The following is a 17,366-nucleotide window of genomic DNA, read 5'->3' as shown; positions in this document are numbered from 1 at the left end:
GTGTGGACATGGCACCGCTTGGCACGCCATGCTGTGGTATACATCCCACATATAAAGTAGAGGAAGATGGGCATGGATGTTAGCTCAGGGCCAGGCTTCCTCAGCAAGTAAGAGGAGGACTGGAAGTAGTTAGCTCAGGGCTAATCTTCCTCAAAAAAAAAAAAAAAATTAAAAAAAAAATGGGCACATGAGGGAACTATGGATGAACGATATGGTAATTCAATGTTTTCACAATTTTTAATTTAATTACATATATTGGTGATATAATTGTAGTAGAATATGCTCTGATATTTAAAGTTTATGAAGCTCTTATTTTCTATGGGGAAGAGTTGGAGATGATATTTTACCTTTAATACAGGAGTACATAATCCACTGAGAATAATACTCATACCTTTAATAGTTGGGATATATCTATCAGACATGAAAGAGAAGCACCAACACTGTAAAAATCATAAGCCAATTTCAAGAAGACAAGAATAAATTCGTCAGTTTTCAGAAGTGGTCAACAGATTTCTGTTGTATAAATTCTTCTGGGGCACTATATCGTAAGCTGTGAAGAATGAACACACACTAAAAGACCGTATTATTCACATCCATATGACAATATAGGATTGAAATTAATGATTTTACCATAAAGGAGAATTTTTAAAGATATTTTTATGAAAGCAAACATGATTTAGCAAGAAAATGTTTAAATGCCAGGATTTTATTAAGAAAAATGCATTCTAAATAATAGAGCAAATGTTATAAAGACAATCTTGCCAAAAGTATGTTTTAAAAGTAAAAGTAGCGCAACGAGGAAAAATCCTTAGTTATTTTCTAAAGGAAAAGATTAGAAAGGGTCTAGAAAAGAAACAAAATAAAATAAAAAGTCCCTATTGTTACTAAAAAATGCTCCTCTCACAAAAATAAAAATCAACAATAATATTAATAATAAAGGATATAAAGATGTTTATGTTTTAGGAGAATAAAATAAAGGAAATTTCACTAAGATCAATAAATATTTGGGGTTATTTTGCATATGTTTCTAACAGGTCATATTTTCAACACTTTGTTCTCTCACTCATTCATCCACATATATTTATTGAGCACTATCTGGTTCCAGATATTGCTAGGTAATAAGGCTACAGAGGTGAAAAACAAAACCCACACCTTCGAGGACTCATAACCTAGTACGGAACAGAGTCCAAGATGGAGAAAAAAGAAACAATTTTCAAAATATTGCAATAAGTATTTCAAAAGCTAGAAGCACTCCAGTATCAGAAAAAGATAACTTTTGGAATTCAAAAGTTTGCTGTCTTCAAAGCTAACAGGAAAAGGCTTCTTGATGCCAAGATATTTAGTAGATATGAAAGGTATGAAAACTATTTATCAATAATTCTCCTACTGGATTTCAATGGAGGGTAAGAATTAGAGTCAGTGGGGTTTCGTATTTAGTTATCATTGTTATGTAACAAGTTACAGAAAATTTAGCAGCTTGAAATAGCAAGCCTTTGTTATCTGTTAATTCAAAGGGTCGAGAATTCCCAAAAAGTCTCATCCTCTTATAGATTCAGCTCAAAGTCTAGAATATCATTATCTAAATCAAGTCAAGGAGTGAATGAGTCTCCTCATATAAAATTCCATAATTGTAGCTCCTTATTTAGAGTTCCTTTCAATCTGCACCACTGTGAAATAAAAAGACAAGTCAGCTGATTTCAAGTACCCAGCACACGATAGTGGGATAGCCGTAAGTAACTGCTATGGACATTAAATGAGGATCACAAAAGAATTGCTGGGCCATAGCAATTCTTAAATCCAGCCAGACAGATGCTGGACATTTCCTGATTATATCTCAAGATGTAGAAATAATTCTCTATGGCTCTTAGTTCCTCTCTCTTGGTTTCGCCCTCTGAGTAAACCTTCCATTTTCAAGAAAGGCAGCATAAGTTTACAAATGAATTTTCTCAGCCTGCTTCCTGCCAATATAATTTTGAGACTACATCTGCCCTCTTTTCATTTTATACTGTCTCTGCCCCTTTCAATTCAAGCTGGCAGTGTTTCTTCCAATGTAATTTTCTCAAAAACTTTATGAGCTTCCTATGAATATCATTGGAGTTCACCCCCATTAGACAAAAGCCATACTCACAAATCTCTTTACAGTAAATATTTAGCTTCTTATAGGCCATATTGTTTGAGTAAGAAAATCTGTGAGTCAGAGACTCAGCTTCATCTCTAAGTCCGATTTTCTGGCAGTGACCTGGATTTGAACTTTGCTTAGAAGTCATTTCTTAATTTTAGCATCTTTGCCATCTAGAAATTCTAAGAATTTTCAAAATCATAAAGTCCCATCTTCTTTTTAACAGTCCTTCCCTCGATTTGTCTCTCTCCTCTCACATTTCACTATAAGTAGCAAGAATAAACCAGGCTGCACCTTCAATACTTTGTTTATAAACATCCTTAGCTAGATCAACAAATTCATTGGCTATTTTCCAAATGCCTGTAGACAACAGTGGTGCTAGGCTCTCTGCACCACAAAACAAGGATCCTCCCTCCTCCAATTTCTAATAACATGTTACTCACTTTCTTTTGAGCTCTCAGCAGCTGTATTCTCAAAGTCCATATTTCTACAAACAAACTGTCCAATATAATTTAGGCTTCCTCTAACACCCTCCTCAAAATCCCTTACAGCTTTTGCTCACTGCCTACATCCAAAGGCATGCCTACATTTTTGATATTTGCTAAGTCAGCTTCCTACTTTCAGATACAAAAATATGCGTTATTTCTCTATTGCCGTATAACAAGCACACCAAAGCTGAATGGCTTAAAACCACCATCATTTTTTTAATCTCACAGTTTCCAAGGCTGAAAAATCCGGGCATGGCCTAGTTGAGTGACTCTCATGAAATTAAAACACTCTCACAAATCTACAATCAAAGTATTGGGCTGGGTGACAGTCATCTCAAGTCCCAACTGGAGAAGGCTCCACTTCCAAGCTTACTTACATAGCCCTTGGTAGGCTTCAGATATTTGTAGTGTTTGGCTAGAAACTTTAGTTCCTTGCCACATGGTCATCTCCACAGAGCAGGTGACAACATGACTAGGTGGCTGACCTCAAAGCAAGTGAGGAAGGATGAAACAGATCAAGAGAGAGCACTCAAGATAGAAGGCACAGTCTATATAATGCAGTCTCAGAAGTGGCATCCCATGAGATCCACCATACTCTATTCACATGTCATACTCAATAATTTCAGCTAATACTCAAGGTGGGAAGATTACACAAGGGTGTGGATAACTGAACATGGAGATCTTTGGAGCCCATTTTAGAGGCAGCCTACCACACACAAGGAGGGACATTGAGAGCTAGTTTAACCCTATTTTCTAGAAAATAAACAGAATCCAGACAAATACCTAAAACCCAGTGGATTTGTGTGGTAGGAATAATAATGACCTCTCAAAGATGTCCACAGGAGCTTCAAATATGTTACATTATATAGCAAAGGGAAATTAAGGTTTCAGACAGAATTATTTACCAATCAACTAACCTTAAAGTAAGGAGATTATCCTGGGTTATCTGGGTGGCCCAATGTAATCACAAGGGTAGGATCTTAAAATGGAAGATAGAGGTAGAAGAAGACTGAGTCAGGGAAAGGGATGGGACAATGGAATCGTGGTCAGAGAGATGTCATGTTAAGGAGGGAGAAAAGGGGCCGTCAGACAAGAAATGTGGATTACCTCCAGACTGCAAAAGGTGAGGAAAGAGATTCTCCCCTGGAGCCTCCCTCCAGACAGAAATGCAGCCCTGCCTGGAGCCCAGTAAAACCTGTGTTAGACTCTTAACCGACAGAACTAGAAGATACTATTTTGTGTTGTTTTAAGCCACTAAGTTTGTGATAATTTGTTACAGCAGCCATAGAAAACTAACATAGCTTGTATTTGGAAATGCACTATTTGGAGAAGAAAGTTAAATAAAGAAGTCAGTAACATTCAAATTGGCTTATGTGTTTAGAAGCAAGCATATATTCAAAGATCATTAAGATATTTAACAAACTGAAAACATTAGGAAACTAGAGAATTACATTTTTTTCAAAACTCAGGTAAATTGTATTTTATCAAGACTGTGAGATGGATACTCGTATATATAATCATAACATATATATGTCTTTATTATGTGTATGTATCTAATATGTACACACATATATACAGTAGGTAATACACACACTCACAAATCAACTGCATCTAATTGAAAAACATAGGCTTATATTCAGGAGTAAAACTTCACCTTTGACAAAGCAGAAAAATACACAGAGGCTGTGTCAACACTGCTTAACATCAAAATTAGATAAAGGGCTTTTTCAGAGGATTTTCAGCGTTTTTATTATTTATTTATTTATTTTTTTAGTATTTTCTGTAATAGAGAAGAGAACTTTTGCCCAGTCTTTTAATGTTTTCTGAGTGGTTTTACAGACCAGCTTTAATCTTTCAAAATAATCATTACTTTCTCTCCTTTCCAAAATGTGTGCTTCCTACCTACTTCCTGCTTCAGAGTAGGGTGGTTCTACCCTCTCACGCATGTGGGCTTGAAAATAAAGACTTCTAACCTCTTCCCTCGTCTTAGGCTCATGTCTAATCTATCATCAAACATTGTTTATTTTCCTCAAAACAACAGCAGGAACCTCATTCTCAGATACACAGTTTCCTCTCCACCTTTATTCCCTTATTATAGTTCAGATCCATACCATCACTCTCCTCAACTACAATCATAAACTCTTAATTCACTTGCTGATCCACAGCATTTTTCCCTATCGCCTCTGCTGCCTCCTCTTATCCATTGTCCACATTGCAGTTAAAGTTCTCTTTGCGAAAGGTAAATCTGATCAAACCTCAGTACTTTGAAGTTTTTATTAATTTTTAAATTAATAAAATTCATCTGAATCAGTATTTGGGTCACATGGACTAACTTATAATATTGCAATATACGCAAGCACACAAAGTAACTGAGGAACAAACATAGCATTTTTTTTTCAATTTTTATTTTTTTCGGATGTACATCATATTTCGAATTCTGTGTACGTTACATCATGTTCACCACCCGAACACTAATTATAGTCCATCCCCTCACATGTGACCCTAATCACCCCTTTTGCCCACCCCCCTCCCCCCTTCCCCAATGGTAACCACCAGTCCAATCTCCAATGCTCAAACATAGCATTTTTAACACATCATTTTGTCAGGTAAAAAGCAAAAATTTCCATTCAATATTGACATCATTTTGTGAAAGAAAGAGATTGTAAAATCAAAATGTAGGAATAACAAGATCTCAGAATATAGAATACTTCTCAAGAGAGGACACAATAAATGTTCAGAGATATGTATGGAGACAGAAGGACAGAAAATAGAAAAGAGGAAGGAAGGAAGGAAGGGCAGACAAAAAGAACAAATTTAATATGTTTAAATATTGAAAAGGATACATCTGACTCCAAAAATCACCAAAAAGCTGTGGATCTCTATTGAATTTCTTGTTGGTGCAACGTGTTTGCGTGAATGGGGGGTGATGTGTTTGTCTGTATGGGAGGCCGACGTGGAAATAGATCGTATATAGCATACGAACACTTCTCAAAACTCCTCCTTCCTAAAGTTTCCGACCTTAGTCTCTTGATTCTGGCTCCTCCTGACTCCCCCTTCCTCCACTTTAAATGCACCTACCTTGGGATCATCCGATCACCTTATTCTATAGAAAATTTTTATTTTTATTTTCACCTTTTCTCTGATCAGCAAAAATAATTGAAAAATCCACACTTGCAGAGGTTTGGATTGAGGTAGGGGAGGGTGGAGAGACCAAAAGAATCTCCATATAGATGCTTTCCTTCATCACAAACTGTTTTATTGATAGACAGTGGTTAGTTTGAGAAGAGATATTCAAGAGCTCTAATAGGGCTTGTACGTTTAATTTGTGCTGTTACTGTGTTGGCACTGCCAAAAATCTTGGGCCAGACATTATCTGGAGCTGCACAACTCTGGGATCTGATTCATCAACGTGGAGCTGTCTGGAATTTGTAGGAAGGATGGTCAGGACCAAGGATTTTGATCAGCAGCTGGGAGGTCATCATTTCTCTCTGCTTGGAAAGGAGGGTGAGAGTGGAGCCATGGTACTTCTTTTGAAGCTGCATTTTCATATCAAACACAATTTTATCATTTAGGCTTATTTGAGGAGGCTCCCCTGGCACAGTCAACTAATCTCTGGAAGAAAATTCGAAATCCTTACCATCTGCCACCCATTCCCCATCAACCGTCTTCACTACAGTCACTCGATTTCACACCACTGCCCTCCACCACTAAATGCTGTGCTCTTTGCTGCTACTTGACTTTTGTATTGTGTTTTCTTTGCTTGAAAAGCCCTTGATGCTCACCCGCATTGCACAGTTATCTTAAACATAGCACTAACCACGCTGTAATTTAATTCAACATTATTCCTCGGCTGTCTCCTCCCTGAAGCATTGTGCTTCTCTAGACAGGGCGCCACCTCAATTGTAACATGAAAGAACCCTCATCATAGGAGAGTATCTCAAACTGCCTTTTGCCTTCATCTTTACTCGAAGGCCTTTCATAGGTTTAGTCTGGCCCCTCATATTTATGTAATGGTGCTATGAATTGTGGGCCTTTAAGCCGTCTGCTGTTCTGCAGGGCTAATGATTCCTGGCTAGCTATTCCTTTAGGAAAATACAACAATTAATAATGGTGACCAGAGAGCCTGGTTCCCAGTAAACACACTGCCATACACATTTTCCATCATTATTTCTAATCACCCAATTAATTAAACAGCAAAATCTAAACCTTTTATTCTGCAGAAGCCTGCAAAATAGTATATCTCAAGATCGATTTTTTTCTCTTCTTCATTGCAAGAATTGCCTTGCTCCATTTCAGAATCAATATAATCTACTTGGGTTTTACGATGCGGTAGTCTGAAAAATTCCGCCTAAAAGATATCCACGTCAAACCCCTGAAATCTGTGAATGTTACATTATTGGGAAGAAGGGCCTTTGCAAATGTGATTAAGGCAAGAATCTTGAGATGAGGGAATCCTTGATTAGCAGGTGAGCCCTAAATCCAGAGACAAGTGTCCTTGTAAGAGAAAGGCAGAGGGAGATTTAAGACAGCCAGGAGAGGAGGAGATACAGAAGAGGAGGCAATGTGACAACAGAGGCAAGATTGGAGTGACGCAGCCACTGAGGCGCACAGATGGCCACCAGAAGCTGGAAGAGGCAAGAAACAAAACCTCCCCATGAACCTCTGGAGGGAGCGTGGGCTGGCCAATACCTTGATTTCAGACCGCTGGCCTCCAGAACTGTGAGAGAATACATTTCTGTTGTTTTAAGACTCGAAGTCCGTGATAATTTGTTACAGCAGTCACAGGAAACTAATACATTATTGAAAGTTACAAGTGTCTCTCCCCTGACACACACGTCACCACTGCCACTTTCTTGTTTTGTATTTCTTCATAGCATTGGTCATATTCTAAAATACCATACATTTGACTCATTTATCTTGTTCATCTTCTGTCTCTCCAGTTGTAGTTGCTGTTATAGTTGTAGGTAAGCATTTTCCTTGAGGAAATTCTTCTGTCAAATAATAATAAAGCCAAACATACCAAAAGACACGTTATGCTTCCCAAGTATAAAAAGAAAAGGTAATTATTACATTCGGTTTGCTCTGATGTAAAAGTGAAATAAGGCATATTATTATTAGCCCCAAACCCTATCAAAATTCCATCTTTAAAATAATATGGTTAACGTTAGCAAGGAAAAATAAAATGAAATAAAAGGTAGGTTGTCCATTTGGTGAGGGGAATAGATAGTTATGTGGGAAAAAAGGATCCAAAAGTGATATTTAGGGGCTGGCCCTGGCAGCCTAGTGGTTAAGTTTGGTGCATTCCACTTCGGTGGCCCAGGTTTGGTTCCTTGGCACAGACTTACACTGCTCTGTTAGCAGCTGTTCTGTGCTGGTGGCCGCATACTAAAGAAAAATAAAGGAAAATTGGCATGGATGTTAGCTCAGGGCAAATCTTCCTCAGCAAAAAAAAAAAAAGTGGTATTTAGAATCCATAAAGTAGTCAATTTATCACTGTCAAATTTGCTACTTCATGAATAGAAAGGAACATAAGAGCTTACTGCTTTCAAATGGGAATGATCCCCAAAAACCCCTCTATATGAGTCAAGGAAACACAAAATATATCAAGAAGTATATCATGAAACAGAAAAGACAGTACAGATTGGAAAGAATTTTATTGATTGATGATAGAAACATATTCTATTTCTGAAGCCATTCAATTAAATAACATGGAATATCTGTGATATACAATAAAGACACATGGAAGAATACTTGTCACATTGAAGTTTTATGCACCCATGTGAGAAACCCAGTGTAGTTTATGAAAACTCTATTTATCCTTATTAGAAAAATAATGTCAAATACTTTTCTATTTAATTAGATAAATTCAACTTATTTGGTGCCAGAAATAAAAGGAGAAGAATTTCTTTTACTTGTGGAAATAAAAGAAGGATGACAAAATATATCAGCAATGGATATCTACTGGATGATAATATCGACATCTACAAACAATCTTGTAGTGTCCATTTTAAAAACTTACATCCCTCATATAAGGGAGCCAATAAAAAAGTAGGAAATATTATCCTATAAACAGTTCTTTCATTTGTCCAAAAAGAAGTGCAATATTCAGGGGCCAGCCGGTGGCCGAGTGGTTAAGTTTGTGCACTCCACTATGGCAGCCCAGGGTTTCGGCAGTTTGGATCCTGGGCGCAGACATGGCATCGCTCATCAGGCCATGTTGAGGTGGTGTCCCACACAGCACAGCCAGAGGGACCTACAACTAGAATATACAACTATGTACTGGGGGATTTGGGGGAGAAGAATAAAAAAAAGATTGGCAACAGATGTTGGCTCAGGTGCCAGTCTTTGGAAAAGAAAAAGAACTAAAAAAAAAAAGTGCAATATTCAAATTCATATTTTAAATGATCAAAATATATGGATATTTAGAAATAAATCTCTTTCTCATTATACATATATATTCATCTATAGTTAAATAATATTGAAAACATCACTTTATAAAATGCCTCTGTATATAAGTTAAATAACTAAGTAGATATCAAGACATTAATTTAACTGGTAAATAATAAAGTGTCATAATTATCATGCAGCACAAGTAAAATACATGAAAACAATTTGATAAAATCTTTTTCCCCAAAGACAAAAAGGTAAAATGTCTATTATTTCATCTATCACTAACTCTATGAACTTTTGATATTTTATTTAGGAGGAGTAAGTGTGAGAGGTGTGTCCGTATGGGGGTGTATGCATATGGGTGTACACATACCTTTCCAGTTGATATTAAGGTCGCCTGAAAGATTTTTGTTGTTTTCAATAGGTTTCTGGCTTTATAATTTTCTTTCTTTCTTTCTTTCTTTTTGAGTAAGATTAACCCTGAGCTAACTGCTGCCAAGCCTCCTCTTTTCACTGAGGAAGACTGGCCCTGAGCTAACATCCATGCCCATCTTCCTCTACTTTATATGTGGGATGGCTACCACAGCATGGTGTGCTAAGTGGTGCCATGTCCGCACCTGGGATCTGAACCAGCGAACCCTGGCCACCGAAGCAGAATGTGCACACTTAACTGCTGCGCCCCCAGGTCGGCCCCATGACTTTACAATTTTAAATCTAGGGCAGTTGAATAGAAGGTAGCATAAATCTCCTGCTACTTTTAAAGAATAAGTGCAAATGGAATTCTTGGTAAATTCCAAACTATCATGTTAAAATCCAACTTCATTTTTATCTTTTATTACAAAGGAAACGTAGATTTATATTCTGAGATTCGCTAAAGCCATCAATGTATTTTTAGACTTTCTAATCGAAACTAATGCCTTGATGAAACATTTCGCCTCACAAAATGAGTTAATGCTCCAACTTCTAAAATTTTAGGTGTTTGATTTCATGAATATGTATGATTCATCAAAACTTTAAAATGTACATTTCAAGGCATTTACCTGAACCTCTACAGGAACTGATAACAAAAGGATATACAATAATACTGATTTTTTTTTTAAAAAAAGACATTTGAAACTATTATGACTTGGTAACAATTCTGTGAATAAAACCATGTACATCTTATGAATAACAAAATAACCCACTATAGTCATGCGTTGCTAATGATGGGGATATGTTCTTTGAACTATGTGTGTTAGGTGATTTCATCATCGTGTGAACATCATAGAGTGTATTTACACAAATCTAGATGGGATAGCCTATTACACACCTGGCCTATATGGTACTAATCTTATGGGACCCCCATCGTATATGCAGTCCATCATTGATCAAAACATTGTGTGGTACATGACTGTATTAGTAATTAGATACTTACGCCAAAGTTTCATTAATGTAACAGAATTGGTTTAACTGACTGTGCTAAAACCTATAAATACAATATTTTGGTTACTTCCTAATGTCTAATTGTTAGCTATTGTTAATGACCTAAAAAGGCTTCAGTGATAATTAAACAACACAAATATCTTCAGCTGGGACTTCTCTTCTAGATTACAGCTTGACATAGCTACCATATATTTCAACTTAGATGGTTACTGCATTTCAAAGTCCAGATAAATGAATCTAAGTCCAATGTATCCCCCACACTTCCAACTTGTGTTTCACCCAGTGCTACTCACCAATATTTATGGATCACACACTATTTCCAGGTATTGTTCTCAGTGCTTGTGGTACCCCAGTGCACAAGACAGATGAAAATCTCTCCCTGTATGGAATTTACATTCTAGAGATCCACCCACTGCCTAAAACAGCTGAATGTCAAATGTGATTCTGCTCTTTTCTCACCCAACATCCAATCGATAACCAAGTTCTTTCTATGCAACCATTGAGAGAATTGTCTCAAATGTACCCAATATTCTGCATTTGATATTACCCAAACCTAGGCTGGAATAATTTCTCTCCACAGCTGTTGCTATCTCTCTTAACTTTCCTTTCTGCCAGCTATCTTCTGTCCCTTCACTCATTTTCAACATATCAAGAGAGATTTTTATTAAACTAAACACGTTGCTCACCTGCATAAAATTCTTCAATGTAATGAGAATTCTATTTCTGGCTGAAGGAGGCAGTAGGTCTTTGGTCCTGTGGAAATAACAGGGGAAAAAAATCAATGAATTAAAAATTCATAATGTGAAATATCAAAGAGTGATAAATTCAGAACACCTTTGAAGAACTGAATCCAGGAAAGAATGAGAAATTCTTCAATGAACAGAGATGGTAGCTTCCAAACCAAAGATAAGCACCTGGTCTGGGCAGTAGTGTGGCCTAAGAGAAATCAGATGAACTTTTTCAACACTGTTGTCAGGTGCAATAGATTGGAAAGTGGAAAAGACCCAAACGCAAAAGTTATAATTATTGTCAATGTTTCCTCCACTTACTCTCCCACTCCCAGAAATATTCTTAGAACAAGGCAGAGAAAAGTTCTGAGAAAGTTCTGCAAAGCAGAGAAAATTCAATTCAAAGTATCACATGGTACTTGAATTCCAGGGTACTGCTTAAGTTAAATATAGTGGTACATCAAAACTATGATCCTACTGTACTGTCAGCTCAAATAATGACAACACCAGAACAATGAGAACCACAGTGGTAGCAACACAAGAGATTGGGTACTGAGTATTGACAAAGGAAATCAATTTAATTAAAGGTGTGGCCCAGACCCAGCTGAAATCAATCCTTGGAAGAGTCTGAAAAATCAGTCTTTTACCCTAACTCCCACATAAAAGAAAGGAAACTTCCTCAATCTGGTGACAGGCATTACTGCATTCACTCTGGATAAATCCTCCACCTCAAATTTGATTGAAATACTGAAAGTAATGATGCCACTTATGAACCAAGAGGGTATGAAAAGGTTTATTACTTATATAGTGAGGCTCTCTGGGGGAAGCATGGCAGATGTCAAGCAGTTACAAAAATGGTTTGAAAGTACAGAGTGGGCAAGTGGCTTGGGGTTTTACGCTGGTCAGAAAGTGGGGTTAGGGCTTCCTCTCCTGTGCCACAGAAGGGGAAGGAAGAGGGTGGAGTTTGAAAGCTGCCCGCAGCCAAACAACAATGGAGTCTGATTTTTTTTGTAGGCGTTTATTAAACACTCACATCTTATATTTAACTTAGTGGTGAAACTTGGAATACTCCCTCTAAAATTGGAAACAATTTACCCAACATTTTATTTTAACTTCTTACTAATGGAATATGGCAAGAAAAATAAATAAAAGATACAAATATCAGAAAAGGAGCTTTCAGAGAATCTGAATATGTTTAATAACAATCTAGTATGTGGGTTTACACATGAGTAAAAATCTTCTAGTTGCACACCTGTGACTTGAGTGTTTTCTTATATACAAATTATTCTCCTCAAAAATAAAAAACCTAAAACATAACAAAAGAGAACAAATAAATAGAAAAACATAAACCCCTCTTCAGTGTCCTTTTTCACTGATGCGGGGTTGGTGAGCTGAGGAGTCGAAAGAAAGATTTCTTGGACTCACAAGGTCTGGCAGTAGTGCTCTTATATTCAGAGAATAGTGTGGAATAGCATGGGGACAGGACCCATGGGTAGTAAAGAGCTGCTGCCATGGGAACAAGACCCATGGGCAATGAAGAGCTGCTGCATGGGGACAGGATCCAAGGGCAGTCACAGCTGCTGCAAACATGGGTTGAGGATAGGGCTAAATTTAAGGCATAGCTATGTGAGTTATCTCTTTACAAGACAAAGGAAAGAATATGTAAAAAAGTCATTAAAATGATATCAGTGCAGGTGGGGTCTGGTTATTGGGTGGTCCTACAACTTTTAGATAAGAGCCAAACCAGATTAAGTAAATGGCTGAAGCCACCAGCTTAAATATTATTTTTAGCTAAAGACAAAGGAGGATGTTGGGGGTGAGGGGGGAGTCGATCATGGGAGATTACCACACAAGTACAGTAAACAAGATGCAGATTTAAGTCCTTGCCTTTGGCATTGATTAAGAGTTTCTAGAGATAAGGTCATCCCCCCTTCTTCCTGGTACAGAGAGGGAGACACCTTTACAGATGGAGATTTCCTTTACAATGTAAATGTCTCTTAACAAAGGGTAAGTAAATTCCACTCCTCAGAGCCTCCTTCCCATCTGCAGTTTTTAAAAGTAACCAGCCTAAAATAATCCTCATCATTCATTATGAGATGAATTCTAAAATTTTTAATATGTTTGAAGACCTCTCATAATCTAGCCTCTGACTACTAATCTACACACTGATTCTCAATTTGTTTCATATCTAGTCACTCTGTGACTCATATTTTCTGTTATGTACCAGAAAAAATAAAGTATTTTAAATTCCCAGCATTATATTTTCTATCACATCTAAATCATCATATACGCCATCTCCCACTTTAAGCTTTCATATACCCACACCCTCGCCCTGAACTCTGTTCCCCTCACCCTCTGTCTCATTAACTTCTACATATATTTAATATCTCAGTTTAAAAAAAGATAATAAACTGCCTGTGACTTTATTTACACCCAAAGTGACTAAAAAGCAGGTATAATTTGTGAAATATCACTATCTCCTCTATTAGCCATTATCTAAAGCAAATTTCACAGACCTTCATGCTCATACAAACATAGGGTAAACATCAATTTATAGTTTTAAAGTGTAATGATAATTCCTATAATAGCCTTAGAGAGGTATTATCTCCTTAGATGGTGTCAGTAAATCCAGGACATCCATGTATGGTTATATAGGTTGTATATTGCACAAACTTAGAAGTGCTATTTATAGAGGTTAGCTCACAGTCTGCACAAACCTAAGTGGCATTTTTGAGTATACTGTGGAATTGTCAAAACCAAAGAAGAAGATAGAAAAAATAAAAGGAGTGCTGTCTTAGTCCAATAAATAGTGAGCAAGTTTGCATAACACAAAACATAGTCATAAATATTCTAAAACAATCTAATTTGTTGTACTATATTTAGATAAACAAAAAGCCCCTGTGATTAATTTGTTTCCCTTTGTCAGAAATATTCCAAAACAACCTAATTTGCAGTACTATACTTGAGTAAATAAAAAGTCCATGTGATCAATTTATTGCTTCCCTTTAATTAAAGGTGAATCCCTTCTTTGAAAAAGGCCAGATCTAGGATTATACGACTTCTCAAAGAGTGGCTTATATTATTTGACTTCTTAAGAGTGCAGAGATGACGAATTGATCGTCCTAATCAACATCCAAGATACATGAAGAGAATAAAGGATCCAAAGTAATGCCAGTAAGGAGAAGCAGCAAAAAGCCAAAGTGACAGCATGAGGAAGGAGAAACTTTGGAGAATAATAGTTTGTTATACTTCCTTGGACAATGCATCCTACACAGTAGACTATCTTTCTCTTCTATATAGACCTCAAAAATCCACGAAATGGATTCATGTGTTTGAATTTGTGGTTAAAGTCTGTGAAGGTCCTAAGTTCTAGGTTTATGCAAATAAACTAGGGGGGGAGGTAAAGAGAGAAACAGAGTCTGTATATTTGGACATATTGACATACGAAGAGCTGTTATTATTTGGTTGGTATCAGAGAACTTAGATTTGGGGAATTTGTCAGTGTCATTGTTCATTCAGTGAGATGTTGTTCCTATTCCATTGCTTCTTTGATGACGAAACTCAAGAGACAACCCTATCTGCTTTTGGACAAGAGTTGTCCATACACACTTGATGAGAACTCCTAGGAATCCTATTACCTCTCTATCACCGGCCAACTGGAAGTGTTCCACTTGGAACAGAGCTTATTGAATAAATGGGGGATGAGAAAGTGAAAAGCATCCCCTGACATTCATGAATTGGCCTGAGACATCAGTTGGGCCTCGGTGTTGCTATGAGTTGTTCTGGCACTCAATGCTAGGCTTTAGTGTTCTCCTGTTAGACATAAACAATTTAAGGGAACATCAACGTCAGACAAGGCCACTCTGTAACTATGATGGATGATGACAAAGATGAGACAAATCATGAATGTTGTCCAAGCCACAAAAGTGACCAGCCATCCCCCTATGCTGGATAATAAGAATGACTATTGCTTCTTTACCAATTACAGCATTAGCCTCATTCTAGTCCTGTCTTATTCTAGATAAGATTTATTAATATATCCAGTCACTCAAGGGCAAACTCTTGGTTTCTTAACCTCTCGACAATTATCTAACCCAAGCTTAAATCCTATAATAAGTACTTTCTAACACCCTCTTACTGAAATGCCCGCATGGTTCTCCCTGGAGTGTGTTCTCTTTCATTTCAACAAGCGCTAAACATAATTTCTTCAACTACGGGGATATTCCTGGTTGTCCTTGACTAGGGGACAATGAGTGATCAGAGATGAGCTCTTCTGAGTGTAAAATAGCCAGGTTCTGAAATTTTCTCATTGTTCTTGGAGTTTTTCTTTTTCTTTTATTTTACAATATATATCTTCAACTTTTATATCACAATTCTACTGCATCTTATGTAGATTATAATCTCATTCAAGGCATGTTTCTAACATGGTTTTTACACCTTGTTTCCAAAAAGGTGTTATTTTCTAACACCTTAACACTATGAACAGACATATGTGTGAGAAATATCCATGCAAAAAGACTTTCACATTTTGTAAAATACGAGTAACCCTCTTATTGAATGAGTTGAACTCAACGGCATACAAGGAAAACAAACAAAAACATATTCTTTCAGCTGTCTTGGAATCACAATCTGCAGATTTATTCTTCATATGTCTCTACCTACATATGAAATTTCAGATAAACATAACTTTTCCTGGAGACATTTAGACATTTTTTAAAATTCTAGTCACTTTCATTCATAACAACATTCTCAATTAAATGATCAAATATCCAGCTAACTTAAAGTTTCTTTCCCACTCAGCCCTTACTGCTTTCAACATAGAAGTCTGGACTGAGCAGAGTGGAAAGGCTGAGTCTTCCTTTCTCCCACATCCTGTTCTTCTACCTCTCATCCTCCTTATACTAGGACACCTGTAGATCCTCTAGCATTGGTTTGGGGGCAAGAAGAAGAGGTAATGGTGATCTGCATGGAGGGAATTGACACTTGTTCCCTCTGAGTGTGGCACACTGCCTAGTGCTCATCCCTTCCCTCCTATTTTGTGTACAGGGTTAATGAGAACTAACAAATGATAGAACAGCACCTCAGGGCCAGCAGTAATGGAAGCTGTTACCACCTTTAAGCCTAGAAAGAAAAATAAATATTTACTAGAGCCAGAGAGAATTATAGCTTAGGAGAGAGAGCTATTAACAGGAGCTGTGATCATCAGTAGAGGCATTTCACCACCACTAAAACAGAGGCAAGGCTGAGAGGGAACCAGGGGAATAAATACCCTAAACTCACTTGACTTCTAACCTCTGATCTCCTGCCAGCAACTCTAATTAACTGAATCCATTCAGAAGCCAGAGGGCAAAGGAGGCAGCTAGTGGATTCTGTGATACAGCCTCTCAGGGCACATAGGAAGGTGGAGAATGAGAAGTTGATCTGAAGGGGTAAATGACAAACATCCAGCATATATCCTCAGGCCAATGAATGTAGCCCCAAATGATGCAATGAGCCATAAGAAAATCTAACATGGACAACCAAGTATTAGAACTATTAAGAGAGTTCAGCATGCATTCTGGACATACAATCAACTCAACATCAATTATTTCCCTTACCAGCAACAGCCAACTAGAAAATGTAATAGAAAATGTCATCATTCTGAATATCAACAAAATAATTAAGCATTTGGGAATCAATTCAGTCAAAAAAATGCATAAGAAGTTTCTAGAGGGGCCGTCTCTGTGGCCGAGTGGTTAAGTTCATGCACTCCGCCGCAGCGGCCCAGGGTTTGGATCCTGGGTGCAGACATGGCACTGCTTGTCAGGCCATGTTGAGGCGGCGTCCCACATCCCACAACTAGAAGGACCTGCAACTAAGATATACAACTGTGTACGGGGTGGGTTGGGGAGATAAAGCAGAAAAAAAAAATATTGGCAACAGTTGTTAGCCCAGGTGCCAATCAAAAAAAAAAAAAACTTTCTAGAGAAACGTTATAAGTTCTATTAAAAGCCATGAAAGAATATTTATATATCTGGAAAAATATTCTATATGCATATATAGAAGCACTAAAATTTCTCTGCATATCTACAAATTTGATGATATTCTAATTCAAGGTGAAATATGTTTTTAAAACTCAACAAACTAATACCAATATTCATATTGAATATAGATGTTCACATTTAGATATGTTAACTTTGACAAAGAACAAAGATGTGTGACTCATTCAACTAGTTAGAA

The 17,366-nt window shown here is 37.2% G+C and overlaps 1 long non-coding RNA gene across 1 annotated transcript in view; it reads right to left on the bottom strand.

Annotated features, from left to right (window-relative positions):
• The window catches only part of LOC123278130 (uncharacterized), a 145,706-nt gene that overhangs the window by 66,984 nt on the left and 61,356 nt on the right, over positions 1–17,366 (bottom strand). Inside the window, exon 2 of the long non-coding RNA XR_011495295.1 lies at positions 11,106–11,172. This is a non-coding gene — a long non-coding RNA (uncharacterized lncRNA). The remainder of the gene's footprint in view (positions 1–11,105; positions 11,173–17,366) is intronic.

This window comes from Equus asinus, chromosome 18 (assembly GCF_041296235.1).
Source record: "Equus asinus isolate D_3611 breed Donkey chromosome 18, EquAss-T2T_v2, whole genome shotgun sequence".
In the NCBI taxonomy this organism is placed as follows: domain Eukaryota; kingdom Metazoa; phylum Chordata; class Mammalia; order Perissodactyla; family Equidae; genus Equus; species Equus asinus.
Note: the sequence above shows the minus strand (reverse complement) of the source record. Positions and strands in the feature narration are given on the sequence as shown.